At 39.4% G+C, this 27,728-nt stretch overlaps 1 protein-coding gene across 3 annotated transcripts in view; it reads left to right on the forward strand.

Moving 5' to 3' along the window:
• The window catches only part of PPFIBP1 (PPFIA binding protein 1), a 210,613-nt gene that overhangs the window by 61,619 nt on the left and 121,266 nt on the right, over positions 1-27,728 (forward strand). The window contains exon 2 of one of the 3 annotated variants that reach the window (XM_049882696.1): positions 26,298-26,396. The exons of 1 other annotated variant lie outside the window; for it this stretch is intronic. The gene's annotated coding sequence lies outside the window, so the exon portion shown is untranslated. The remainder of the gene's footprint in view (positions 1-26,297; positions 26,397-27,728) is intronic. One more of the 3 variants, XM_049882697.1, reaches the window with a different exon arrangement.

A 27,728-nucleotide genomic window follows, 5' to 3' on the forward strand; every position in this document is an offset into this window, starting at 1 on the left:
GTAAGTTTTAAAATCAGGAAGTATAAGACAACCTACTTTGTTCACCTTAAAGTTGTTTTGACTATCTGTGTATTTTTTTTTACCCTAAAAGAACTTAAGGAATATGCAAACCTTAGTGGATCAGGCATTGGACAAGCCTGTCATAAATACTGAGTTCCTTCCCTTTTTATATGCATTTGCTATGTGAGACACTGGGAACGTAGTAAACTTTGAACTTTTGATCTCTTTTTTCCCCCAGAACTTGTGATTATTATACAGTCCTCTGCATGTAAGAACAGACAATGAGTATGCTCTCCAAAATCATACTTAAGGATATTTGAAAAGAAGTCAAGTGCGTAGTTTAAAAATAGTCTTATTTAGCATTCACATGGCTCACATTACAAAAATGTACTTCATTATGATTTATCAAGTCTGGTCTTCACTGTTTCTAAAAAAGTAAATCTATTCTAGTTGATCTCTAGAAATTGAATACCAGGGAGACGAAGATAAACTAGAGGTAAATTTTTGCATGGTTAACTTTTCCCTTTTGTACTAATTATACTTGCTTTCACTTTCCTCCACGTCTCCTGATTTTTCTTCCACTTAGCCTTTGATTTGTGTCCTCTGATATTTTTATACAGATGACATTATCATATTCCTGTCAGAAAATTCCAGAGAAAACCTTTTTGTCTTGCCTTCCAAGTCCCTCCCAACTTCCCTGTCCCCTGAATGTGCTCTTTCTTTAATGTCTCTTCCCCATTTTTCAGGCCACTGGTCCTTTCTGATTCCCTGTTAAGGCCACATGATGGTCACTGTCTTCACTGAAGTCCTCTGGCACCCTAGAACCCTTTGTCTTCCCTATCCTGTGTCATGAGTGTCCTGTGGCCTCTGCTGTGGACCTCTTCTTTCAGACTACAAGGCACTGCTATGCAAGATGATGAGTTGCCATCTTTTCGGCAGACAATATACAGCAGTTCTTTGACTATTCATCTCTTATTGACTTCCTAACCCATTTCCCTCAGTGGCTATTATAATGTTTTTTCCGCATTTTTCAAGCCCCAGTCTGCATCCCCACTTACTTTATGAGGATGACATCGTCTCTTTCTTTCATTGAAAAGATCTAGGTCAAGGATCACAAACTCAAATACAGAAGAGAGGGGCATCGAGTGAATAAAATGAGGGAAGCAATGGGTAGGGACAGTGGTGAATTGCAGAATGCAGGCTCTGTCTAAGGTGGGGGGAGGTATGGAGAGTGGCCAGGGCAGCGATTGTTCTGTGGAAGCTTGGACCCAGTTTCACCAGATCTTCTGCTTTCTCTGGAATAATCATGTATCTGGTTTTCTGGGTAAAGTACAGTTTTCATTGTTGGCACATAAATCACATTTTTTTAAAAAATAATTTTTATTGTGCTTTAAGTGAAAGTTTACAAATCAAGCCAGTCTGTCACATATAAGCTTATATACACCTTACTACATACTCCCATTTACTCTCCCCCTAATGAGTCAGCCCGCTCCCTCCTTCCAGTCTCTCCTTTCGTGACCGTTTTGCCAGTTTCTGGCCCTCTCTACCCTCCCATCTCCCCTCCACACAGGAGATGACAACACAGTCTCAAGTGTCCACCTGATACAAGTAGCTCTCCCCTCATCAGCATCTCTCTCCAACCCATTGTCCAGTCCCTTCCATGTCTGATGAGTTGTCTTTGGGAATGGTTCCTGTCCTGGGCCAACAGATGGTTTGGGGACCATGACCGCTGGGATTCTTCTAGTCTCAGTCAGACCATTAAGTCTGGTCTTTTTATGAGAATTTGGGGTCTGCATCCCACTATTCTGCTCCCTCAGGGGTTCTCTGTTGTGCTCCCTGTCAGGGCAGTCATCGGTTGTGGCTGGGCACCATCTAGTTCTTCTGGTCTCAGGATGATGTAAGTTTCTAGTTCATGTGGCCCTTTCTGTCTTTTGGGCTCTTAGTTGTCGTGTGACCTTGGTGTTCTTCATTCTCCTTCGGTCCAGGTGGGTTGAGACCAATTGATGCATCTTAGATGGCTGCTTGTTAGCATTTAAGACCCCAGACACCACACTTCAAAGTGGGATGCAGAATGTTTTCATAATAGAATTTATTTTGCCAATTGACTTAGATGTCCCCTGAAGCCATAGTCCCCAAACCCCCGCCCTTGCTCAGCTGACCTTCGAAGCATTCAGTTTATCCCAGAAACTTCTTTGCTTTTGGTTTAGTGCAGTTGAGCTGACCTTCCCTGTATTGAGTATTGTCCTTCCCTTCACCTGAAGTAGTTCTTATGTACTACCTAATCAGTAAATAAGCCTCTCCCACCCTCCCTCCCCCCTCTCGTAACCACAAAAGAATGTGTTCTTCTCAGTTTATACTATTGCCCAAGATCTTATAATAGTGGTCTTATATAATATTTGTCCTTTTGCATCTGACTAATTTCACTCAGCATAATGCCTTCCAGGTTCCTCCATGTTATGAAATGTTTCACAGATTCGTCACTGTTCTTTATTGATGCGTAGTATTCCATTGTATGAATATACCATAATTTATTTAACCATTCGTCTGTTGATGGACACCTTGGTTGCTTACAGCTTTTTGCTATTGTAAACAGTGCAGCAATAAACATGGGTGTGCATATACCTGTTCGTGTAAAGGCTCTTATTTCTCTAGGGTATACTCCCAGGAGTGGGATTTCTGAGTTGTATGGTAGTTCTATTTCTAACTGTTTAAGATAACGCCAGATAGATTTCCAAAGTGGTTGTACCATTTTACATTCCCACCAGCAGTGTATAAGAGTTCCAATCTCTCCGCAGCCTCTCCAACATTTATTATTTTGTGTTTTTTGGATTAATGCCAGCCTTGCTGGAGTGAGATGGAATCTAATCATAGTTTTAATTTGCATTTCTCTAATGGCTAATGATCGAGAGCATTTTCTCATGTATCTGTTAGCTGCCTGAATATCTTCCGTAGTGAAGTGTGTGCTCATATCCTTTGCCCACTTCTTGATTGGGTTGTTTGTCTTTTTGTGGTTGAGTTTTGACAGAATCATATAGATTTTAGAGATCAGGTGCTGGTCTGAGATGTCATAGCTGAAAATTCTTTCCCAGTCTGTAGGTGGTCTTTTTACTCTTTTGGTGAAGTCTTTAGATGAGCATAGGTGTTTGGTTTTTAGGAGCTCCCAGTTATCTGGTTTCTCTTTGTCATTTTTAGCAGTGTTTTGTATTCTGTTTATGCCTTGTATTAGAGCTCCTAACGTTGTCCCTATTTTTTCTTCCATGATGTTTATTGTTTTAGTCTTCATGTTTAGGTCTTTGATCCACTTGGAGTTAGTTTTTGTGCATGGTGTGAGGGATGGGTCCTGTTTCATTTTTTTGCAAATGGATATCCAGTTATGCCAGCACCATTTGTTAAAAAGACTATCTTTCCCCCAATTAACTGACACTGGGCCTTTGTCAAATTTCAGCTGCTCATATATAGATGGATTTATATCTGGGTGCTCAATTCTGTTCCATTGGTCTATGTGCCTGTTGTTGTACCAGTACCAATAAATCACATTTTTTGAACCACTGTGTAGAACAACACAGTAGATCTAGCAGTTAGTCATCTAATTCTGTAACTTTACTTTTTTATTTCACCTTAGCATTTTTCTGTGTTTTCACTTGCCACCTTTTCCTTGTCTACAGGGTCACTAGTTTTTCTTCCTCTCTTGGTTTTCAGTTGTTTCTTCTCCTTCATCTTTTATCCACATGAAAACATTCAGCATTCTCCAGAAATTCTTTCTTCAGTGCTCTTGCCTATGTCTCTAATATCCCATCTTTCCTTTGTTCTTTCATATTGAATTTATTAAACAGGTGATCTACATTCATTGCCTTCACTTCACCACCCATTCCTTTAACCTGTACAATCTGTCTTTTGTCTTCATGATGCCTCTGATTCTTTCTCATTCTTTGGATCCTGTGATGGGACTCACCTGAATGTTCTTCTCTGGATACTACTCTGTATTTTCACTAGCTCCCCTTGCTACATCTTAAATATTATTTCTCTAAGATATTCTCACTACACTTTTCCTGTGGTTCCAGTGGTCTACTGTGTGTCATTCTGCTTGTATATCAAACTCAACAAATTGAAATAGAATTGGTTTTATTACCTTTCTCTCAACCCTATCTCCTCTAACTAACATACATCTGTTAATGGCACCACTATTTTTTCCAGATATTTAGATTCAAAGCTTGGGAGCTGTCTTTGAATTCTCATTCGCATATTTCCTCATTTCAGTCACAAAATCGTATTTTATCATCCAAAAATGTAGCTGATCTTCCTTTTAAGACCTTTGACTTCTGAATTAGGATACAAAGGTCTCCTCGCTTACTATCCTCCCGCTTTCACCTCCCTCCCTCGCTTTTATATAACAACAACAAAAAAAAAAAAACAACTAAACCATTGCCTTCCAACTCATGGCAACCCAATGTGTTAACAGAGTAGAACTGTTCCATATGGTTTTCTTTATGGTAGCAGTTCACCAGGCCTTTCTTCCATTGCACCACTGGGAAGCTTCAAACCGCTGATGTTAAGTGACCTTCAAGTACAAACCATTTGCACTACCCAGGGATCTATGTGCATCCGTATGAATCTTGGTAAAACACTGCCTTGACCATGCCACTTGCTCAAAGAATTCAAAGATTATCAAATTAAGTCCAGCTCCCTTACTACCATTTATCAGGTTCCCTTAAGTTCTGGCCCCACTGAACAGTTCTAGCCTCCTCTCTTACTGTGCCTCCACACATCACACACTCCAGGCAAATGAAACTATTGTTCTTCCCTGAAAACTCTGCATTATTTAGCCCCTGTGCTCCTGTTTCCTGTTTGGAATTCTGTCTGTCTTTGCTTCTTCCAACCCTCTCTCTTGTCTATAGAAATTGTACGGGTTTTTCAAGCTTTCTTCTTACCGATTATGTCCTTCACCCTCCATAACTAACCTTAACTCTGTTTTTCCCATGTGATTTTTCGTAGCATTTTTTCTGTTCCTCTCATGAGACAGCTATGATTTTATTATGTTACATTGCCTTAAAATTATTAGTATACTTCTGCTCTCTCTTATATATGGGTTCCGCCTGACTACAATTAAGTGTTCTGGAGTTGCCAGTCCTCAAAATGTTATCCATAATTTGTTATGATCCACACAGTCGAATGCCTTTGCATAGTCAATAGAAGAGAGGTAAACGTTTTTTTGGTATTCTGTGCTTTCAGCCAATACCTACGTGACATCAGCAATGATATACCTTGTTCCATGTCCTGTTCTGAATCCGGCTGGAATTGCTGGCAGTTCCCTGTCGATGTAATTGCTACAAATGTTTTTGAATTATCTCCATCAAAATTTTACTTGTGTGTAATATTAATGATATTGTTCGATAATTTTCTGCATTCTGTTGGATCACCTTTCTTTGGAATGGGCACAGATGTGGATCTCTTCCAGTTGGTTGGTCAGGTAGCTGTCTTGCAGATTTCTTGGCATAGACGAGTGAGCACTGCATCTATTTGTTGAAACATCCCAATTGGTATTCCGTCAATTCCTGGAGCTTTGTTTTTCACCAGTGCCTTAAGTGCAGCTTGGACTTCTTCCTTCAGTACTATTTGTTCTTGTTCATATGCTACCTCCAAATATGAATGTCTACCAATTATTTTTGGTACAGTGACTCTGTGTTTGTTTTATCTTTTGATGCTTCCTGTGTCATTCAACATTTTGCCCGTAGAATCCTTCAAAATGGCAACTAGAAGCTTGAATTTTTTCTTCAGTTCTTTCAGTTTGAGAAATGCTGAGCATGTTCTTCCCTTTTGGGGTTCTAACTCCAGGTCTTTGCACATTTTGTTATAATACTTTACTTTCTCTTCTTGAGCCACCCTTTGAAATCTTCTGTTCAGCTCTTTTACTTCATCATCTCTTTCATTCACTTTAGCCACTATATGTTCAAGAGCAAGTTTCAGAGTTTCTTCTGACAGCCATTTTGATATTTTCTTTCTTTCCCATGTTTTTAATGATCTTTTGCTTGTTTCATGTATGATGTCCTTCCACAACGCATCTGGTCTTCAGTCAGTAGTGTTCATATCTATTCTTGAGATGGTCTCTAAATTCAGGTGAGATATACTCAAGGTTGTACTTTGGCTCTCGGGGACTTTTTCATTTTCTTCATCTTCAATTTGAACTTGCATATGAACTGATGGTTTGTTCCAGAGTCGGTCCCTGGCCTCATTCTGACCAATGACATTGAGCTTTTCCATCATCTTTTTCCACAGATGTAGTCGATTTGATTCCTGTATTTTCCATTCAGTGAGCTGCACGTGTATAGTCAACATTTATGTTGTTGAAAAAAGATATTTGCAATGAATAAGTCATTGGTCTTGAAAAATTCTATCACGTGATCTCCGGTATCGTTTCTATCACCAATGCCACATTTTCCAACTACGAATCCTTCTTTGTTTCCAGCTTTTGCATTCCAATCACCAATAATTATCAATGCATCTTAATTGCATGTTTGATAAATTTCAGACTGAAGAAGTTGGTAAAAATTTTCAATTTCCTCATCTTTGGCATTAGTGTTGGTGCATATAGATGTTTTCCTATCACCGACAGCATTGTACTTCAGGATAGATCTTGAAATATTCTTTTTGGTAATGAATGCAACACCACTCCTCTTCAATTTGTCATTCCCAGCATAGTAGTCCATATGATTATCTGATTCAAAATGCCCGATACCAGTCCATTTCAGCTCGCTAATGCCTAGGATATCGATCTTGATGTATTCCATTTCATTTTTGATGACTTCCTATTTTCCTAGATTCATACTTAGTACATTCCATGTTCCTATTATTAATGGATGTTTGCAGCTGTTGCTTGCATTTCGAGCATATAATATGAGAAGCTGGACTATATGAAGAAGAACACGGTGTCAGGATTGGAGGAAGACTCATTTACAACCTGTGATATGCAGATGACACAGCCTTGCTTGCTGAAAGTGAAGAGAACTTTAAGCACTCACTGATGAAGATCAAAGACCACAGTCTTCGTGTATGGAGTACAGCTCAACATAAAGAAAACAAAAATCCTCACAACTGGACCAATAAGCAACATCATGATAAATGGAGATAAGATGGAAGTTGTCAAGAAGTTCATTTTACTTGGATCCACAATCAACATTCATGCAAGCAGTAGTCAAGAAATCAAAGGATGTATTACATTAGGTAAACCTGCTGCAAAAGACCTCTTTAAAGTGTTGAAAAGCAGAGACGTCACTTTGAGGACTAAGGTGCACCTGATCCAAACCATGATATTTTTAGTCACCTTATATGTGTGTGGAAGCTGGGTAATGAATAAGAAAGACCGAAGAAGAATTGATACCTTTTAATTATGGCATTGATGAAGAATATTGAATATACCATGGACTGCCTGAAGAACGAACAAGTTTGTCTTGGAAGAAGTACAGCCAGAGTGCTCCTTGGAAGCGAGAATGACAAGACTTCATCTCAAGTACTTTGGACATGTTATTAGGAGGGACTAGTCCCTGGAGAAGGACATCATGCTTAGTAAGGTAGAAGGTCCGTGAAAAAGAGGAAGACCTTCAATGACATAGATTGACACAGTGACTACAACAATGGGCTCAAACATAACAACGATCGTGAAGATGGTACAGGACCTGGCAGTGTTTTGTTCTTTTGTACATAGATGGGATCACTATGAGTTGGAACGGACTTGACCGTACCTAACAACAAAAAGCTCTCTCTTAATGTACTGTGGTTTTTTTTTTCCTCAGAAACAGAATGTGTTTTATTACTAATTTTTCATCTCCTATAGCACATAGCCCAGTGGTAAGTACTGAGTACATATTTAAACTGGGAACTTTAAAGTTATGAATAATTAAAACAGAAGACAATCAGACTTTTTTAACCAGCAGATTAGAATTCATAAAGTTTCTAGTGCTAAATGCCATGCTTGGCACATGGTAGGCACTTAGTCAAAGAAAAAAATTTTGTCACTCACTTGAATGCTTTTTAAACAGCCAAGAAGATTAATTCCATGACTCTATTCAAGGACAGCTGAATCCTGCTGTTTGCAAAATGTGGAAGATATATTATCACACAGCAGGGGTAGTTCTGTTTGGAAGCAACATTATAGACAGATATTGGCAAAAGCTCAAATGAGGCAAAAGCCTTTAGGATAAAACTGAATTGAGAATAGTCACTTAGGGGGCAAGAAAACAGACAGTAACTTAAAGTTGAGCTATTATTATTATTTTTTTAAATTACGCTTTAGGTTTCTCATTCAAAAATACATGCACAAATTGTTTTGTGTCATTGGTTGCAATCCCTGCAATGTGGCATCACTCTCCCCCTTTCTGCCTTGGGTTCCTCTGTCCATTTGTCCAGTTTTCCCTTTCTACCTTCTCGTCTTTGCTTTTGGGTAGGTGTTGCCCATTTGGTCTCGTATACTTGATTGAACTAAGAAGCACATTCCTCACATGAATTATTGTTTATTGTAGAGGCCTGTCTAATCTTTGGCTGAAAGGTAGACTTTGGGAGTGGCTTCAATTCTGAGTTAGCAGGGTGTCTGGTGGCTATAGCCTCTGGTGTTCCTCCAGTCTCTGTCAGACCAGTAAGTCTGGTCTTTTTTTTTATTATTATGAATTTGAATTTTGTTCTTCATTTCTCCAGCTCTGTCTGGGACCCTCTCTTGTGATCCCTGTCAGAGTGGTCAGTGGTGGTACCTGGGCACCGTCTAGTTCTTCTGGGCTCAGGCTGGTGGAGGCTGTGGTTCATGTGATCCATTATTGCTTTTGACTAATATTTTCGTTGTGTCTTTTTTTTTTTTTTTCATTCTCCAGATGGTATGGGACCAATAACCCAACCCCAGTGCCGTCGAGTCGATTCCGACTCATAGTGACCAGTAGATGTATCTTAAATGGCCAGGTGCTACTCATCAAAGTAGGATATAGAGCATTTTCTTTATGAACTATTTTATGCCAATTGACTGAGATGTCCCTCGAGACTATGGTTCCCAGCCCTCAGCCCCAATAACTCCTTCTCTTAAGGTGTTTGGATGTGTGTAGGAAACTTCTATGACTTTGCCTTGTTCAACTTTTGCTGAGTTACCCTAGAGCTTTTTGTTTTGAGGAGAAACATTTTCACTTTTAATTAGGGGTAATAATGAATAAAAAGGGATAATAATGACATTTTTCTTTTCAGGGATTACTGTGTACCAAGTTCTTTATATGAATTATTTCCCTAAAATTCTCACACAGTAGATTTAGATATAGTAGATATAGATATAGGAGAAGTGTAAGTCCCACGACTGTCCCGTTTTTACAGATGAAGACTCAGAAGCACTGAGAAGTAAATAAGTTAAAGGTCCCAGCTAGTGAGTGTGGAGCTGGGCTTCATACCTGAGCAGTTCTTTCCAGTCCAGGTGACCTGACTCAAGGGCCTTCCCTGATTGCCTCTCTATACTGTAATAGTTGGGAGAGGGAAGATAAGATATAGTCTTGGACATTTGTTTCCTTTCTCTGTTCTGTAATTTAGATGCTGCTTTAAAAGCCCAGGGCTCCACTTTTGTTCCTGTCTCATAGATAATTTTATAGCATCCTCGATTGTCCCTTAGTTTAACATCTTCCATATTGTTTAATGTCACAAAAATAGAAAAGCACACTGGTTTCATTCAGTTTATCATGAGATATCTGTATCTCTATATCTGTATCTGCGGTGTGATTAATTACTTCTGTGTGTGCCCTTTCTAGCCATGGTCTTGTAACTCCCACCCAGGTGATTGTGTGATAGGATAATTGTGGCCCACCAGGGGGATTGGTCAGTTTTACCTTAAAAGAGAACCAATTCCAGAGCAGAGAGGAAGAGTCCACCATCACCAAGGAAGGAGAGACCAGCAGCAGAGACCCGCCAGCAGGAGATAGTACGGTGGGTTGCCTGGCCCATGGAGAAAGTTGAGGGCTTTTGGGCAGGGCCAGAGAGAGGCGTGCCTGCGAGCAAGGCTGGAAAGAGCCTGTCCTGATGGGAGAATTACATCCTGAGTGTTCCTGAGCCTAAATTGTAACTGTTACTTCCCCAGTAAACCCCATAATTTTGAGTGTGGTCTGTGAGTTCTGTGCGGCCATTGCAATGAATTATCGAACCCAGCAGAGAAGTAGAGAGTGCTGTGTGAGGGATGGTTGGTGTCAGAATTAGACAGATAGTGGAGAGAGGAGGCTTGTCTGTCTTTCATCTCATGGAGTTAGCCTTGTGCTGTTGATCTTGGTTCTCCTTTCCTCTTGTGGGGTTGCAAGAGGTCAGATACTGCCTCCACGTCGTTTTTATAATACCTATTTATGTATCACCTGAGTTTTAAAGGTGAGCTGAAACATGTTAAACTGTACTTGGGTATGCATTCAGGCTCTGGGATACTCCTCCATGGGACAAATAACTTGGTTTCTTCAATAAATAACTTGCAAGGAGAAAGAAAAGAGAGTCGGGGGAACCAATATATTAGTGAAACATTCTTAAAAGGGGTGTCAGGTAATCACAATGGTGAACCTTGGTGCAGTCCTAATTCAAACAAACAAATGGTTTAAAAAAACAGGACTTTTATAAGATAATTATGCTTACTAACTGGAAATGTGATTGTCTTAAGGAATTACTGTTTTTATACTAGTCTTACAGTTATGTTATCTTTTATAGCTATATACTGAATTATTTATGGAAGAAATGATACCTTCAAATCCCAAGGTAGGGTGTGAATGGACCAAGATTGGCCAAAGGTGATGATTGTTGAACCTGGTGGCACTTCATTGTACTAATCTATCCATATTTGTTTATGTTTAAAATTTTCATAATGTGAAAAATCTGAATTTGTAAATTCAATTTATAGTACTATTTTTAAGTCCACAAAGGTTGTTTAGCCTAATGAAGGTTAATCCTGGTTCATTATTCAGGCCAAGTATATATACTCAGTATGCTGATTTGAGCTCAAGATAAAGCTTGTATCCCTTATCATTATAGAGAAATTCCAGATTTTTTAGTTTTTTAAGGACTTTGGGAAAAAAGTAGAATTTGCCTTTAATCCAGCTTTTTTCTTAACACAGGGCACTGAATGGATCCATGTTGTTGGGTGCCTTTGGTAGCGATCCCATGTGACAGAATAGAACTGCCCCGTAAGGTTTTCTAGGCTGTGATCTTTATGGAAGCAGATCAGCATGTCTTTTCTCCTGTAGAGCTGCTCGGTGGGTTTGAACTGCAACCTTTCTCTTAGCCCCAAGTGCTTAACCATTGCGCCACCGTAGTGGCCTCCAAAAGCCAAAGCCCATCTTTATGTCAGAAAGAAAGGTCATTAGGGGCATATGGAAAGAGGAGCCATCATGCTGGTCAGGCAGCCAAGCAACTGTAGCATTCTTTTCCAATGTCAATTAGTTCTTTAAAAAACAAAAACAAAAAAAGAACGAATTTTTCATACTTTTAACATGGCTTTAAAAACCTGCTAACACTTTATTTGTAAATTTTAAAACAGGTTAGAAAATTCTGTACTCACATTTTTAGAGAGTACAGAGTGAGAGGTTGTATGGATGAGGCACTATTTTGGGCAAAAATACAACATAATGATGGGGATCTTTTCAAGCTGCTACTTTCAAAATGTACGGATTTCTTTCAGAAAGCTTTCTCACTGTTATGCTGTCGTCTTTACTCTGAAATAGCCAGCCACAGTTGTTGTGCAGTATGAACAAGTAGACTTGTTGGCTTGGCTGATTTCTTGGGTTCACTGACTTTATTGATGTTATTTCTCATCCGCCGGTGGTTCCTTTAAGCCACTTGTCCATTTTCTGGGAGACAGTTTGGTTAAATTAAAATGATAACATAATCCATACATCCACTTTCCTGGATAGGAGTAAGCTGTACTACTTTGCAGTCTGCTGAAGGAAACAAGGAGTGGGGGCGTTGCTGCTGGCCCTGTCACGGCTCTTCACTGTGCCGCTCCTGATCTTCCTTCAGACATGTCTTTTGACTTGTGTAACCAGCTGAGATGGGACCAAGGGAGGGTACCAGTGGCAATCCATTCATGAAGTGTTAGTAAATCTTGATTTTTCTTTCTTTCCCCCTTTTTTTTTCTTAAAAAAGGAAATCTGGTATTATCTTCCATACAGGAGAAATAGTTGACATGGCTGACCATGACCTTTGGCCTGTCTCCTGAGTCACTATGCTGATCCACCCCTCTGCTTATATACACTGCTGATCGACCCCTCTGCGTAGATGCCCTCCCCATTCACACATGCTCCTCCCACCTCAGTTATCCCTGTGCATATGCCAATCCATTTTATATAGTGACAGTGTAGATATTTTGTTTTTTATGTAAAATTATATCAAATATTTTTGTTTCTTCGTGGTCTTCAGCATTATAACCTTGACGTTGTTCTTCTCGTTAGGTGCCTCTGTTGAGTTGATTCTGACTTTTAGTGACCCTGTGTACCACAGAACAAAACACTGCCTGGTCCTGCACTATACTCACAATCGTTGTTATGTTTGAGCCCATTGTTGCAGCTACTGTGTCAATCCATCTTGTTGAGGGTCTTCCTCCTTTCTTCTGACCCTCTACTTTACCAAGCTTGATGTCCTTCTCCAGGGACTGATCCCTTCTGACAACATGTCCAAAGTATGTAAGACACAGTCTCCCCATCCTTGCTTCTAAGGAGCATTCTGGTTGTACTTCTTCCAACACAGATTTGTCTGTTCTTTTGGTAGCCCATGGTATATTCAGTATTCTTTGCCAACACCACAATTCAAAGGTGTCAATTCCTCTCCGGTCTACCTTATTCATTGTCCAGCTTTCACATGCATATGATGTGATTGAAAATACCATGGCTTAGGTCAGGAGGGAGACCCTGGTGGTATAGTGGTTAAGTGCTACGGCTGCTAACGAAAGGGCCAGCCAGCAGTTCGAATCAGCCAGGCACTCATCGGCAACTCTATGGGGCAGTTCTACTCTGTCCTGTAGGGTCGCTATGAGTTGGAATCGAATTGACGGCAGTGGGTTTGGTTTTGTTTTTTGATGGGTCAGGCACACCTTAGTCTTCAAGGTGAGATCGTTGCTCTTCAACACTTTAAAGAAGTCTTTTCCAGCAGATTTTCCCAATGCGATACGTCTTTTGATTTCTTGACTTTTTTTCTTTCCATGGGTGCTGATAATGGATCCAAGTAAAATGAAATCCTTGACAACTTCAGTCTTTACTCAATTTATCATCATGTTGCTTATTGGTCCAGTTTTCTTTATGGTGAGGTGTAATCCATACTGATGGCTGTGGTCTTTGATCTTCATCAGTAAGTGCTTCAAGTCCTCTTCACTTTCAGCAAGCAACGTTGTGTCATTTGCATAACACAGGTTGTTAATGAGCCATCCTCCAATCCTGATGCTGTGGTCTTCTTCATATAGCCTAGCTTCCGGGATTATTTGCTCAGCATACAGATTGAATAGGTGTGTTGAAAGGACACAACCCTGATACACACCTTTCCTGACTTTAAACTATGCAGTGTCCCCTTGTTACCTCTTGATCCATGTACAGGTTCCTCATGAGCACAATTAAATGTTCTGGAATTCCCATTCTTTGCAATGTCATCCATAATTTGTTATATAGTCAATGAAACAAAGTAAACACCCTTCTGGTAGTCTCTGCTTTCAGCTAGGATCTGTCTGACATCAGCAATAATATCCCTGGTTCCACATCCTTTTCTGAATCTGGCCTGAATTTCTGGCAGTTCCCTGTTGATATACTGCTGCAGCCGCTTTTGAATGATCTTCAGCAAAATTTTGCATGCGCGGGATATTAATGATATTGTTCTATAATTTCCGCATTCGGTTGGACCACCTCTCTTGGGAATAGGCATAAATATGGATCTCTTCTAGTCGGTTGGCCAGGTAGCTCCCTTCCAAATTTCTTGGCCTAGATCAGTGAGCGCTTCCAGTGCTGCGTCCCTCTGTTGAAACATGTCAATTGATATTCTGTCAATTCCTGGAGCCTTGTTTTTCGCCAGTGCTTTCAGTGCAGCTTGAATGTCTTCCTTCAGTACCTTCGGCTCCTAATCAACCTGATTAAACTATCAAGCCTTCATAATTTACTAATTTTATCGTTTTGACTTGCCAAAATTCATTAAATAATTTGTCGTTACTTTAGTAATGGATGTTCAGATATTTCTAACTATTATTTTTACGTGGAACCCTGGTGCCGTAGTGGTTTAAGATCTTGACTGGTAACCAAAAGGTCAGCAGTTCGAATCCACCAGCTGCTCCTTGGAAACCCTATGGGGCAGCTCTCCTCTGTCTTATAAGGTCGGTATGAGTCGGAATTGACCCGACAACCACAGACTTTTTTTTTATTACGTAGAATTCTGTAACAAATGCCTTTGTGCATGTTATTTTTGATTTAGGGAATTATTTCCTTAAGATAAATGTATTGGACAGAAACAGTTGACTTGGCTGACTATGACCTCCAGTCTGTCTCCTGAAGTTGCTGTGCTGATCTACCCCTCTGCTTCTATACACACTGGAATTACTAACTCTTGCTCCGTAGTGTATTAGTGCTTTTCTAAATGTTTTGTATTAAATACAATGGCACTAGCAATGAATGACTGGCAATTTCTCTTCAATCTTACCTCCAGTGAGTGTTAGGATTTTTTGTTTTGGTGTACGTAAAACAGTAACCTGGGACTGCTTAATTTGAAGTTTTGGTTTCCGTGCAAATGAAATTTTCCCCAAGTTTGTATTTATTTTTTGTCTTATGAGACTGGTTAGATGCTTTTCTGTTAAAACTACATATAGTTAAATAAAATTGTATTTTATTTAGTATATGTTAATCATGGCTTTATCCAATGTGGAATTTATACCAGCTTCTATAATTTAAAAAAGTTAGCAATGTTGTTATTCTTCCCATTTGGTGGATAAGGAAACCTGAGGCTTTGGTTAAGGAATTTGACCAACATCACATAGCTAACAAGCTATGGACTTGGGTTATTAAAGCCTAGGGTGATTTGTTCCAAATTCTACACTCTCAGTCATCATGCTGTGCTCCTTTTGACAAAAATGGTACATAATCTTTATAGTAAAATTATAAAATGCAGATAAATAAAATCACATGTGTCTGAAATGCTACCATGGAGAGACTACTCCTCATAGCATGTGGGATCATAATAGCATATATCAAAGAGGGGCAGAAGACCTATCACAGACATCAGGGGTAGGAAGGGTTTTCGAAAAAAACATACGTACATGTCTTAGTCTGGGTTCTCTAGAGGAGCAAAACCAGTGAAGCATATATAGATATATAGGGAGAACTTTACTTCAAAGGAATGGCTCATGCAGTTGTGGAGGCTGGCAAGTCCCAAATCCATGGGTCAGGCGGCAAGCTGAAGGCTCCTGCTGGTTCATGTGGTTGCAGGGGCTGGTGAATCCAAAATTTGTAGGTCAAGTGGCAGACTGAAGGCTTCTTGCATCCCAAGAACTGGAGGTCAAGTGATGAGAAGAGTGCAGGACTGAAAAGTAAGTGAGCTTTTCCTGAACATCCATTGGTATACTGGAGGCGGGCCCCACACCCAAGGAAACTCCCCTTTAAACTGATTGGCTGTTCACATCAGATCACAAAATGGAAGATGATTACATATAGTGTTTGCCAAACCACTGAGAGTCATAGCTTAGCCAACTTGACATATAGCATTAACCGTTACAACACACCTCTCCCTTTAATCCCTCCCCTCTCCAGTCAAAGATATTGCTGGTAGTGAACTGTCCTGGGTCAGTGATGAAAGGCAGAAGAAAGTGTTGAAAACCATAGTTGGTTTTTTTCCACTAACTTTTTACCTAATCTGTGTCTATTTTTTTATGAAAAGGGAGTCCATTATAATGACTGTCCTTCTATGTCATTAACATTGGTAACCACCCCTGTAATCTTGGCCTACTTAGTGTTCTGTGTAAAGGATAAATCTCAGTACAGTTATTGTTACTGTTAGACATTTAGATTGTTTCTGTTTTTTCCTATTATAAATAATTTTGTTGTGAGAATTATGTACATGTATTTTTGCTTATGTGTCTAATTGTTTACTGAGGCTTAGTTAAAATAAACGTGAGTTGCTAGGTGTTTTAGTTAGCTAGGTGTTTTAGTTAGCTAGGGTTTTTAGTGCCGCTTTAACAGAAATACCACAAGTGGCTGGCTTTAGCAAAGAGAAATTTATTTCTTCACAGTAAAGTAGGCTAAAAGTCCAAAATCAGGGTGTCAGCTCCAGGGGAAGGCTTTTTCTGTAGGCCTTCTCATCAGTCTTCCCCTGGCCAAGGAGCTTCTCAGGTACAGGGACTCTGGGTCCAAAGGACATGCTCTGCTCCTGGTGCTGCTTTCTTGGTGGTATGAGGTCCCCGACTCTCTGCTTGCTTCCCTTTCCTTTATATCTCAAGAGATTGCCTCAAGACACAATCCAGCCTTGTAGGTTGAGTCCTGCCTCACTAACAAACTGCTGCCCATCCTCCCTCTTTAACATCATAGAGACAGGATTTATAATTTATAGGAAAATCACACAATACCGGGAATCATGGCCCAGCCAAATTGATAGCACACATATTTTGGGAGACATAATTCAATCCATAACACTGGGGCAAAGGCTGTTAAAATTTGAGGGCTTTTTAAAATCGTTGCTGATTTACCCACCAAAAATTTTTACCAAAATAAGGAGGGAGGGAGAGAAGGAGGAAGAGAGAGAGAAAGAAAGAGAGAGAAGAGGGAGAGAGAAAAAACGAGAACACAATTTGATAAGGCGAAAAGGATAAGAGAAGCTAGGCTGTTGGTGTGTTTGGAAAACAGTAGTGTTGTGTTTTCTGGGTTAAAACCTTTCATAATAGAGAGGAGGTGCGCACTGCTCCTTGTATTTCTTTTTCTTGTCTGTGGTAAGGAGCATGTCAGTAGTCAAGCCCTAAATGTTTCAGCCTATATCCTTTTTCAGAATTGCAGTGGATTCTCTCTTGAAATTTAGAAAATTTACAGGTCATTGTGTCTTTCTGAACATGAAAACTGAAAATCAGATGGTCAAATATTTTGTTAACTGCTATCTTTTTTATATTCCTAGAGGAATATATCTTGCTCTATTTTAAACAGTTCTCTAAAACTCCAGGGACTTATGTTGTGGGACAGGGTTTTCATAGGAGGTTGCTGGGTAGGACCAGCTTAGGCAGAAAACTCTCAGCTTTTGAGACAATTCTTGGACACTTCTCCGTTATAAACCGGTCTTGTATTGTTTAAAATGTCACACTATAAGCTTTTATATACATGCAATTCCTAATAATTCAGTTGCTTAATTCTGAGAATCCATTTCTGAAATATTCGTGATGCAGAGATCATGGTTCTACTGTAACAATGAAAATACGTCTGTTCCACGTGGGGCAGTTTAAGGGAACGAGTCTTTGCTATTCCTGCTGGGTCAGCAGTGATAGGGTTCATAATGGGTGAACCCACTCTGCAGGGTTATGATGACCTCACCAGAGTGTGTTGGTTTACGGAGTTCTTTTGGCATGATCAGGTGTTATATACCAGTGGACTGAAGTCATTGTTTTTATTCAGACAGTCACTATACTAATTTCAGATTAGTTCAGATTGCCTTTCAGAGTGCTTGTGGGATCAGAGTACATAGTTTAACTTCATGTTTTTGAGTGATATTTGCAATTACAGCACAGTAGTTAATGATATAGGTGGAAAGACTTGATTCTATAGGGTTTATTGGGTGTGGAGGGCCAGAATTTGGGAGGGAGTAGCAGTTGTTTCTCCTACATTTTCAAGAGGGCTAGAACATAAGCAAGCAGAGAGTCGGGGACCTCATACCACCAAGAAAGCAGCACCAGGAGCAGAGCGCGTCCTTTGGCCCCAGAATCCCTGCACCTGAGAAGCTCCTTGGCCAGGGGAAGATTTTCTGTCTGGGTGATCACAGTCAGCAATCTCTGATTTCCATTAAACTACCTCTGTGCCAAAAGAGGAGACCCTGGTGGTGTAGTGGTTAAATGCTACGGCTGCTGACCAAGAGGTTGGCAGTTCAAATCCACCAGGCGCTCCCTGGAAACTCTATTGGGCAGTTCTACTCTGTCCTCTAGGGTTGCTATGAGTCGGAATCGATTTGATGGCAGTGGGTTTGGTTTTGGTATGCCAAAAGAAGTGTGCAGAAGACTGGGAACATGTACTGTGGAGTGGCTTGTCCAAAATTTAATTGAAATCTACTGTTTAAATACATTTCTGTATAAATTTTACATTATACTCCATAATATTTTTGTGTAAAAGTTTGAAGTACAGTGTTATGTAAATTTTGCATTATGTAGCCCGTAACATTTTTCATATAAAATAAAATTTTAAAGTATTTGCTGCTAAGAAAAATTGGTGGATTAGAAAGCTGAACCATGTTCATTCCTTCAGTCCCACCCCTCTCCAGCAATCTGCCCCATACTGCCCACAACCATGCATCTTTATTTTTATGTCATATTTTATGGCGGACTTTAAGCACTATAGCCAATTCAGTGAAAACTTTCAAAGAATAACAACTTTTGAGTTACAAGATTGCTCAGAATCTTTGAATTTGAATCTTTCTGTGGGAAATATAAAAATAAATTTTTTTTTGTAAAATAATTTTTTATTTTTAGCTTGCAAAGAAAGCTATGCAGGAAAATTTTGTAATTACCAAAAAATTTAAAAAAGCAAGCCATCAATGAATACTACAAATATGATTGAGAAGCAACAGGTTAATTTAAAAACATACGCACTTTGCTTGATATAATATGTTGGTAGATATTGCAAATACTAACACTTTGGACCTCAAGGGAAATGAACTACATTGAATTTGATTTTGGCAAGGGATGTAAGTTCAGCTAAGGATTTCAGCGCATCAGAGATGTTTCTCAGATTATTTACTAACCAGGTATTTACAGCGCAGTGCTTGTTACTGTGGAAACACACGCAAAACTATGCTAAATTCTTTAAAAGCCTGAGGGATAAATTCCAAGCCCTTCATTCATTCTCAGATTTGCAAATCTGCTATAACATGAAAAGAGCCCTGGTGGCACAATGATTAAGTGCTTGGCTGCTAACCGAAAGGTTGGCAGTTTGAATGAACCAGTGAGTGGCTCCTAGGGAGGAAAGACCTGGCAATCTGCTCCCGTAAAGATTACAGCCTAGGAAATCCTATGGGAAAGTTCTGCTCTGTCACATTGGGTCACTGTGAGTTGGAATCGACTTGATGACACCTCACAGCCGCAGCTATAACGTGAAATTTCTTCAACTCTTTGACGTCTTTTTTGTTTTTTTGGCTAAGTACTGTACCATCATTTTCTTGAATCCTTTATCTTGATCTTTACTTCCATCACTGGCACTAGTAGTTGGCTTTTTTTTTTTTTTTTTTTTTTTTTATCCTTTATTCCACAAAGAAATAAGTCTTAAGCCTCTTAAGAGTTACTGAGTATGCAGCAAATGAAGAGCAGGGTTGGCACGCAGATGCCCGTTGGTTGGCTGGGCCTCACAAAACTAGCCTCTCAGCCCAAGCTTGTGATTTAAATTTGCTTCTCAGCTAAACTATACTAGCACTACATGTCAGGGAACTTGAACCTAAAATTTGAAAATGCTACGAGTCTATTTGACAGAATATTTTTGGTTTTGGTATTCTTTAATAACAAAGTCTCATTCAGTAGGCAAACCATAGTTTTGGAATATTTAAAGTGAAAATCCGTATGTGATTAAATGTTCCAATGAATGAATGAGTGGTGAGAAATAATAAATGCTCTTGGGAAAGACTACAGTGGGGACACAGTGTGAAAAGACTTCACTATTTAGGCAAGACTGAGAACTGGCTGCAAGTATAGTTTTGAGCATGTTTAGGCATCAACTTGATTTATTCTGTCTTAACTCCTACAAACCCTATTTCTAGTCGAGGAGAGCCAGGATTTGGAGTAGGTCTATCCAGTTTGTGAAGTAAACTCCTATCCTTTATGCTTACCCCCAACAACTTTATAACCTCAACCATCCAATCAAGATGTCTCCCCTTCTTTCAGTGTCCAAGTCACATATGGCATCTCTCTAAAGTCTTTCTAGATCTCCTAGTCAGAGTCCTGTAGCACTTTGAACCTTTAAAACTTTAGTTTTTTTGTGTACTCATTTCCCCTACTGGATTGTGAGCATCCTTTGGGCAGCAGATACAAATTATACTTCACAATACGTAGCAGAGAGATTTGGCACATACACTGAATGTAGTTTTGACTGTAGGAGAGAAAATAGAGTCTTTGACAGAAGCAGGAGTAGATGTGATGTGCTGAGGAAAATGAGCAGGCCATCCTGGTTGCATGGAAGACCAGAAATAGAAGGATCTAGGTTGGAAAAGTAGGTAGGGGACAAGATATGGATCTTAAATGTTGAACTAAAATATTTGGACTATACTCTTCAGCTACTGAAAACCAGTTGAAAGCTAGCCTGATTAAATAGACAATTAAAGCCATTTTTATCTAAATGTGAAATAGGTGATGAGTAGTTTAGCAGTATATATATATTTTGTGTTTCATTTGGAGACATATCAGCCTATCTTTCAGTAAGAAGGGGAAGGGGATCACATTGAGGTCACAGATTTTTTCCAGATATCTGGAGAACTTCAGGAAGTGGTGGGCATGATTCAGCCCATGTGACAGCTGATACCTGATAGAGCTCTTCTTGCCTGGCTATGAAGAACAGTCTTCCTGTAGTTTCTGTTGATGCTCGCTCAGCCTTTTCCCAAATAGAAATGAGGTGGAAGAGAAGACTAAACCAAAAAAACCAAACCCATTGCCATTGAGTTGATTCCAACTCATAGATGGGAACAAATACAGAAGATTGAGAATGCCTCTGATAAGCTTTCATCCAGAAGCTTTCTGAAGGGCCTGGGCTCCCTGGAGACGCCTTACTTACCAAGGCAAAGACAGATGTTGGTCAATTAGTTTCATTATTTTTATTTAAGTAGTGATATTGTTTATTTAATGATTCAATTTGTTATTTAGCTAGAAGGTGACCTCCGGGAATGGCTTTAGTTCCAAGTTTAAAGGATATCTCAGGGTGACAGCCTCCAGGGTTCCTCTAGTCTCTACCAGTCCAATAACTCTGGACTTTTTTAAGAATTTAAGTTTAGTTCTGTATTTTTCTCCCATTCTATCTGGAACCATTTATTATGTCCCTGTCAGAATGGTCAATGGTGGTAGCCGGCACCATCTAGTTCTTCTGGTCTGAGGATAGATGAGGACATGGTTCGTGTGGGCTATTAGTCCTGTGGATTAATTTCTTCTTTGAATCTTTGGTTTCCTTCTTTCTCTTTTGCTTCAGATGAGTAGAGACTAATAGTTGTATCTTAGATGGCCGCTCGCAAGCTTTTAAAACCCCAGACACTACTCTCCAAACTAGGATGTAGAACATAAACTTTTTAAACTGAGTTGTGCCAGTTGACTGAGTTGTCCTTAGACTATGGCCGTAAGCCTTCAAACCCAGTAAATCAATCCAGCGGTGGTTTCACTCTTTGATTACTTATGGTGAAAGATAGAAAATATCATAGGTTTTTACATTCCTAGTACTGCAAATTTAGTCCTAATACTAGAATCAAAAGGACCGTAAAACTCTGTGGGCATGCATTTGTGTTCTTACACTGTGTGTTTTATCCTAAACTGTGCAGAGATGTACTTTTACCATAGTTATCTAATATTTATAACTAGCAAACCTTTTGAGATTTACTTTTATTTTGTGTAACTTTTATAAAATTAAAATTAGTATCATTATGGCATAGAGATTAAGAATACCAGCTCTGGAGCCAGACTACCTGGGCTCTGACCCTGATTTGAGCACTTACCAGATGTGGATGAGTTAATTAACTTCTCTTCCTCAGTGTCCTCATCTGTAAGATGGGGATAATAATTTACCTATCTTATAGGATTTTTACCAGAATTAAATGAGCTAATTCGTATAAAGCTCCTAGAATAGTGCCTGGGTTAAGTTCCCAATAAATGATAGCTATATTATATTGTAAATGAGAAAATTAAAGCGGAAAAAGGTTAAGTGACATAGATAGTTATTCAGCAAGATGACCAGAGTTTCTATTTAAAGACCTAGTCCAAAAAAATACCTGTTTACTTTAGACCAGGAGTTGGCAAACTTTCTTCTAAAGGGCCGGTAATAAATATTTTACACTTTGCTGGCCATACAGTTTCTGCCACAACTACTCAGTTATTGTATACCACAAAAGCAGCCATAGATGATATGTAAACTAATAGTGTGGCTGTGTTCCAATAAAACTTTATTTACAAAAATAGACAGGGGGCTGTGTATGGCCTGTGTACAGGCCCTTACTTTAGATATGTAATTAAACCTGAATGGAGGCTTTGAATTCCATTTAAAGTATAAGATATGTATTACTATAGTAAAGAGTAACTTTGCTTCCTAATGAGTATGTCTAGTATGTTACTCAGTTATGACAGTCATGCTTTAGAATATCAAAGTGATTAAGAAAATAAGCAATGGTAATAAATGTTTTCCATCTCAATGTGATATACCCAAAAAACCCACTGCCATCAAGTTGATTCTGACTCATAGTGACCCTGTAAGACAGAGTTAGAACTGACCTATAGGGTTTCCAAGGCTGTGAATCTTTATGGAAGCAGACTGCCACATCTTTCTCCTGTGGAGCGACTGGTGGGTTCAAACCACCAATCTCTTGGTTAGCAGCTGAGCACTTTAATCACTGTGCCACCAGGGCTCCGTAAGTGATATACAGAGGTCACTTATTTTATGGTTTGGAGGATTTTCTTGGAATTTGAAATTGAACTTGTGGGCAAGATGTTAAGGATTTGTTTTACTAAATGGATACATAGACTTTTTTTTTTTTATGTCTTTGTGTAGGAAAGGTTTTGAGCCAGATAAAAAGCTATTTGTACTTATGCTTGTCAGTACACTAAGGGTTTTTCTGCTGGGAATGTTGTTTGCCTGGGTCTGGATTTTTTATGGATTACTTTAGAGTTTAATAATGTGTTCTTGTTTTTAAATTAAACTTGTCAGCGAGCCTTCTTGCGAGTGGCTGACTGGTGGTTAGTATTTATAGTTTCAGTCTGTTTCTGAGGAAATGACTAAGGTCTCTTGCATTCGATCAAAACTGTACAACAAAGGACACCTTTGATTTACTTAAACAAGGCCCATGATGAAAACTCAAAAAATATAATGGTTCATGTTTATAAATGTTTTTATGTATTCAGTCCTGGTTGGGCCAAATAATCAGAGCTCTGTGCCGAGGGAGGGATTGAATATACTCAATGTCTCTTAGTTAATGTGAATTCCTCCGGAGCAAGTTTGGGTGCTGCTTATTTTCTCATAATGCTCTTTTTTCTTTCTTTATATTTTATATGTTGTTTTGAATTGGACCTTATAGAAGATTGGTATTTTTTCTTGTCACTTTCTACAGTTTGATTTTCTCTTTCTTTATTCCTATCAGCAAGGCCCTGACTTCTGTGAAGTGTGTCAACTTTGCACTTGTCATTTCCAGCAAGGAGGGTAATGGGCATTGGGGCAGCCTAGGGGAGTGACTGACTTACAGAAACCCAGTATCTCTTGCTCCCTGCTGGAACCTCTTTTCCCCCACCTCTGGAATATCCAGAGACTTTCCCCACCCTAGTCTGGTTTCCTTGGCTTTTGGCTCAGTCCTCACGTGAGTGTAGGTGGCCTTTCCTCTGCTATTTGTTCCAGGGCAGGGGATGGGGGGTCAAGTAGGAAGGAGAAGGCCCAGCTCCTCCCTGCTAAGACCCAGTGCTGTCTGTGCTCCGGGACCCAAAAAAGGCGGATTAGCCAATAGGCAAGGTAAGCATGGAGTTTACCTTCCTTACCAGACCATCTGTAATGAACAGTTTCACATTTTTCACTGCATGAAAGATTCTGCTTCTAGGTATGGCTGCATCTGCCTCTCTCCCAACCCCACAGCACCTTCCTACAGAATCAAAGCCTTTTCAGATTTACAATTCCTGACAGGGGCGGATTACCCAGTAAGCAAGGTAAGCCAGGTTTGTGTTTATTTGGTATTCTGTAGTGCACGGTTTCACCTGTTTTCATCACAGCAAAGGTGTGGCGAAGTTGTGCACTACAGATTAGTAAGCAAGCACAAGTAAGCCCGTGCCTACTTTGCTTACTGGGTAATCTGACCCTGGACCCGAGCTGCAACTCCCATTTTCCCTTAAAGGCTCTGTAAGAGTCGGTGGTTGGGTTTTGTTGTGATTGCTGCTGTTCTAGACCAGCTCTTATCAACTCATGCGGATTTGCTGCACTGGCTTTTAATGTAATCATCATTTAGTTATGCTGATTGTTTCAGCTGTTTCTCCAATTAAATCTTGGCCCAAAGTATAAAACAGACAAAAGTGAAATTTCTCTGCCCACTACCACTCTTGCCTGCTGATTAGTGTGACTGTTTACCTTTGGAGCACACCCTAGTCTTAAAGCAGGGCTTGCCTATGTGTCATCAGTGCTTAAAATTTACCTGGAATTGTAATGTATATGTGTAGCATATATGAAGCCAACTTTTGGAGAAGGCAGATGGACAGATACTTACCTGATGTGACTTAATTCCTTGAAATTCCTTCAAGACAACCCTCACCCCCCATTAATACCTAAAATTCCATTGTCTGTAATGCATTTTATTTTAACGTTAAGCACTTGTCTCTTCTGAAGCTTTTTTTTTTTTTTTTAAGGAATGAGTCCCCAAAAGGGTATTCATTAAGTTATTGGAACCTTGGAGCTGTTTCTGTTGCTTCCCTAATTGATTAAACATCTGGGGTCACTGAATCCTCAAAACCAAAAAACCAAACCAAACCCGTTGCCGTCGAGTCGATTCCGACTCGTATCAACCCTATAGGATGGAGTAGAACTGCCCCATAGAGTTTCCCAGGAGCACCTGGTGGATTCAAATTGCTGACCTTTTGGTTAGCAGTTGTAGCTCTTAGCCACTATGCTACCAGGGTTTCCTGAATCCTCAAAAGAACAGAAAAAAGAAGGAAACAGCCCAACTCCTACTTCATAATTTTGTCTAAGACTGGCCCTGATTTGAAAACTGCATGTGTGGCAATATCTCTAGTGTTTAACTTGGAGAAACCGCCTTTTTCATTTGGATGAAGGCAGTTAAAAGGTACTTGAAGAATAAGCATCTCTAAAGGAACTTTATTTCTAAATATTTCTTCACTACCAAAATATGTTCCATGGTGGGTATACGTATGTCCACATATTAATGGCAATTATTGATTTTTTTCCCCATAAGTATGAGTTATTTAAAAGAAATACGGGATTTGGAAATGCAGATCTAAAATCAGTGTATATGTTTCTACATTTTGCCTACATATTTTTCTTGTTGGACAAGAAAATAATAAGTTGCAAGTATTTTCCTGTTTTTTTAACCTCAATAACTAAATATTATAAAAATGTATTTCATTCATTTATTCAATAAATATTATAGAATACCTACGATGTACCAGATACTTGGTGCTGTAAAAATTAATGGTGGTGGTTTCAGCAAGCAGATAATCAGGCTTTAGGAATATGTGAGATTGTCCAGTAACTGAGTGTCTTAGTTATCTAGTGCTGCTATAACACAAATACCATGAGTAGGTGGATTTAACAAACAGATTTTATTTTCTCACAGTTTAAGAGGCTAAAAGTCTGATTTTAGGACACTGGCTCTAGGGGAAAGGCCCTCCTCTCCCTGTCAGCTTTGGGGGAAGGTCCTTGTCTCTTTTCAGCTTCTGTTCTTGGCTCCTTGATGATCTTCGTGTCAGGTAGCATCTATCTTCCCCCATCTCTGCTTGCTTCTCTGTGCCTAATCTGATGTTGTTGTATCTCAGAGGTGATTGGCTTAAAACCCACACTACACATATGGCCTTTTAACATAACAAAACCCATTTCCAAATGGGATTATAACCACAGGTATAGGGATTAGGATTTACAACACATATTTTGGGGGGGATATAATTCAATCTATAATACTGAGGAAGAAAAGAAGAAAGAGAGGGAAGGAGGCAAGGAGGGAGTGTTGGATGGGGAGAAGGGAAGGGGAGGGGAAGATGGAATAATGAATAGAAGTCGGTTGAATCTATTGATTCTACTACATGTCTTCTTATTTTTAATCGCACGTGTTACCTAGTTTGATATTCTTTGCTTAATAATTTATCATCTTGAGGTTTTTTTTTTTTCCTGGTATGCTATAATTTGAAATGAGTTTAATTTGTCATTTTTATATTTGTTTCTTTTCAGCACAAAAGAACTTGGATGGATCAATTTGCTAAGTACGTACGAGATTTGAAGAGCTGAAAAAAATCAGTATTAAGCCTGTTTTTTTTTTTTTTTTTAAATGTAAGTAAGTTCATCCCTCGTGATGGTTCATTTCTAACATCTCTAAAGCCTGTAATTATCATTCTGAATGCTCGGTATATAAATTTTTTCCCCAGTAGTAAAGGTACTTGACTATAGTCACTCTACTCATTAAGTCTATGAGAGTTTATTATCCACCTCCTTCTTTATGTTTAATTCTAAAAGTAATAGGAGTAACATAGGTGGCACCAATATTTAGACATGCAGGGGCAGTCAGCAAATCTTTTTTGGCACTGAGAAGGGAAACACAGACCTGGTAGCAAATAAAAAGCACAGTTCCTCTTAAGTTGTTTATTGCTGTTTATCCCATAGCCCGTTTCAATCTCTGATCTAAACCAGTGAAGTTGTTGGGTGACCCATTAATGACCTTATAGACTTCCCAGGTGTTGACCTTAGAAAAAATGAGGTGATTGTTAATTCCCTTCCTCTCTACTCCTCTTGCCCAATAGTAACAGTAACTATTTATTAAACCACTACTACATGATAAACATTTGACCAATTCAATATTCATTCAACAAAAACTTTTTCTGAATACTTGCCACATGCCAGGCAGTGCTCCGACACCATTACCTATATATTATTCTCTTGGCAGCCTTCCAAAGTAGGAGTTAATATTCCACTGATTTAGATGAAGATACTGAGGTTCAGAGAGCTAAGGAATGTGCTGATGGTCATGCAGCTAGTAGGTGGCAGAACCTAAGGTTCTGCTGGGCTGTGAGCCCAGCACTATGTGACTTTTTCTGGTTTGCTGTATTACTTAAAGAGTGTTTAAATGGTCTTTCTGGAATGACTGTCAGTAGGAGAGCTGAGCCTTTTGAGTTGTGTTTTTAATAGGAACACGACCCTAATCCTTCTGAAACCTTGGCTGTAGTCACATCAAGGACGGAAGTTGGAGAAACATCCTCCCACATTTGAGATGTAGCTTTGGTTCCTGGGTGGGGACTTAAGAGATCTAACATCCAGTCTCAGCTTTTCCACATATTTCCTGTGTGTCCTGAGTTAAACTCTACAGGTAATGCCAACTAAGGGGAGCAGATCAGATGCCCTCCAGGGGCTCCTTCTGTCAGCTTTTTTACTGAAGTATCTTATACACAGAGGAAAGTGTACAAATCATAAGCGGACAGCTTGATGAAATAATTGTCACAAAGCAAACACACCTGTGTAACCAGCCCCTAGATTAAGAAACAGAACATTCTTAGCACCCCAGAACCCTCTTACCGTCATGTTCCCAGGGGCAACCAATATCCTGACTTTTAACGATAGTGATTAGTTTTGCCTGTTTTGGAAATTTATGTAAATAGGATCATACAGTAT

Source organism: Elephas maximus, chromosome 4 (assembly GCF_024166365.1).
Source record: "Elephas maximus indicus isolate mEleMax1 chromosome 4, mEleMax1 primary haplotype, whole genome shotgun sequence".
Classification (NCBI taxonomy): domain Eukaryota; kingdom Metazoa; phylum Chordata; class Mammalia; order Proboscidea; family Elephantidae; genus Elephas; species Elephas maximus.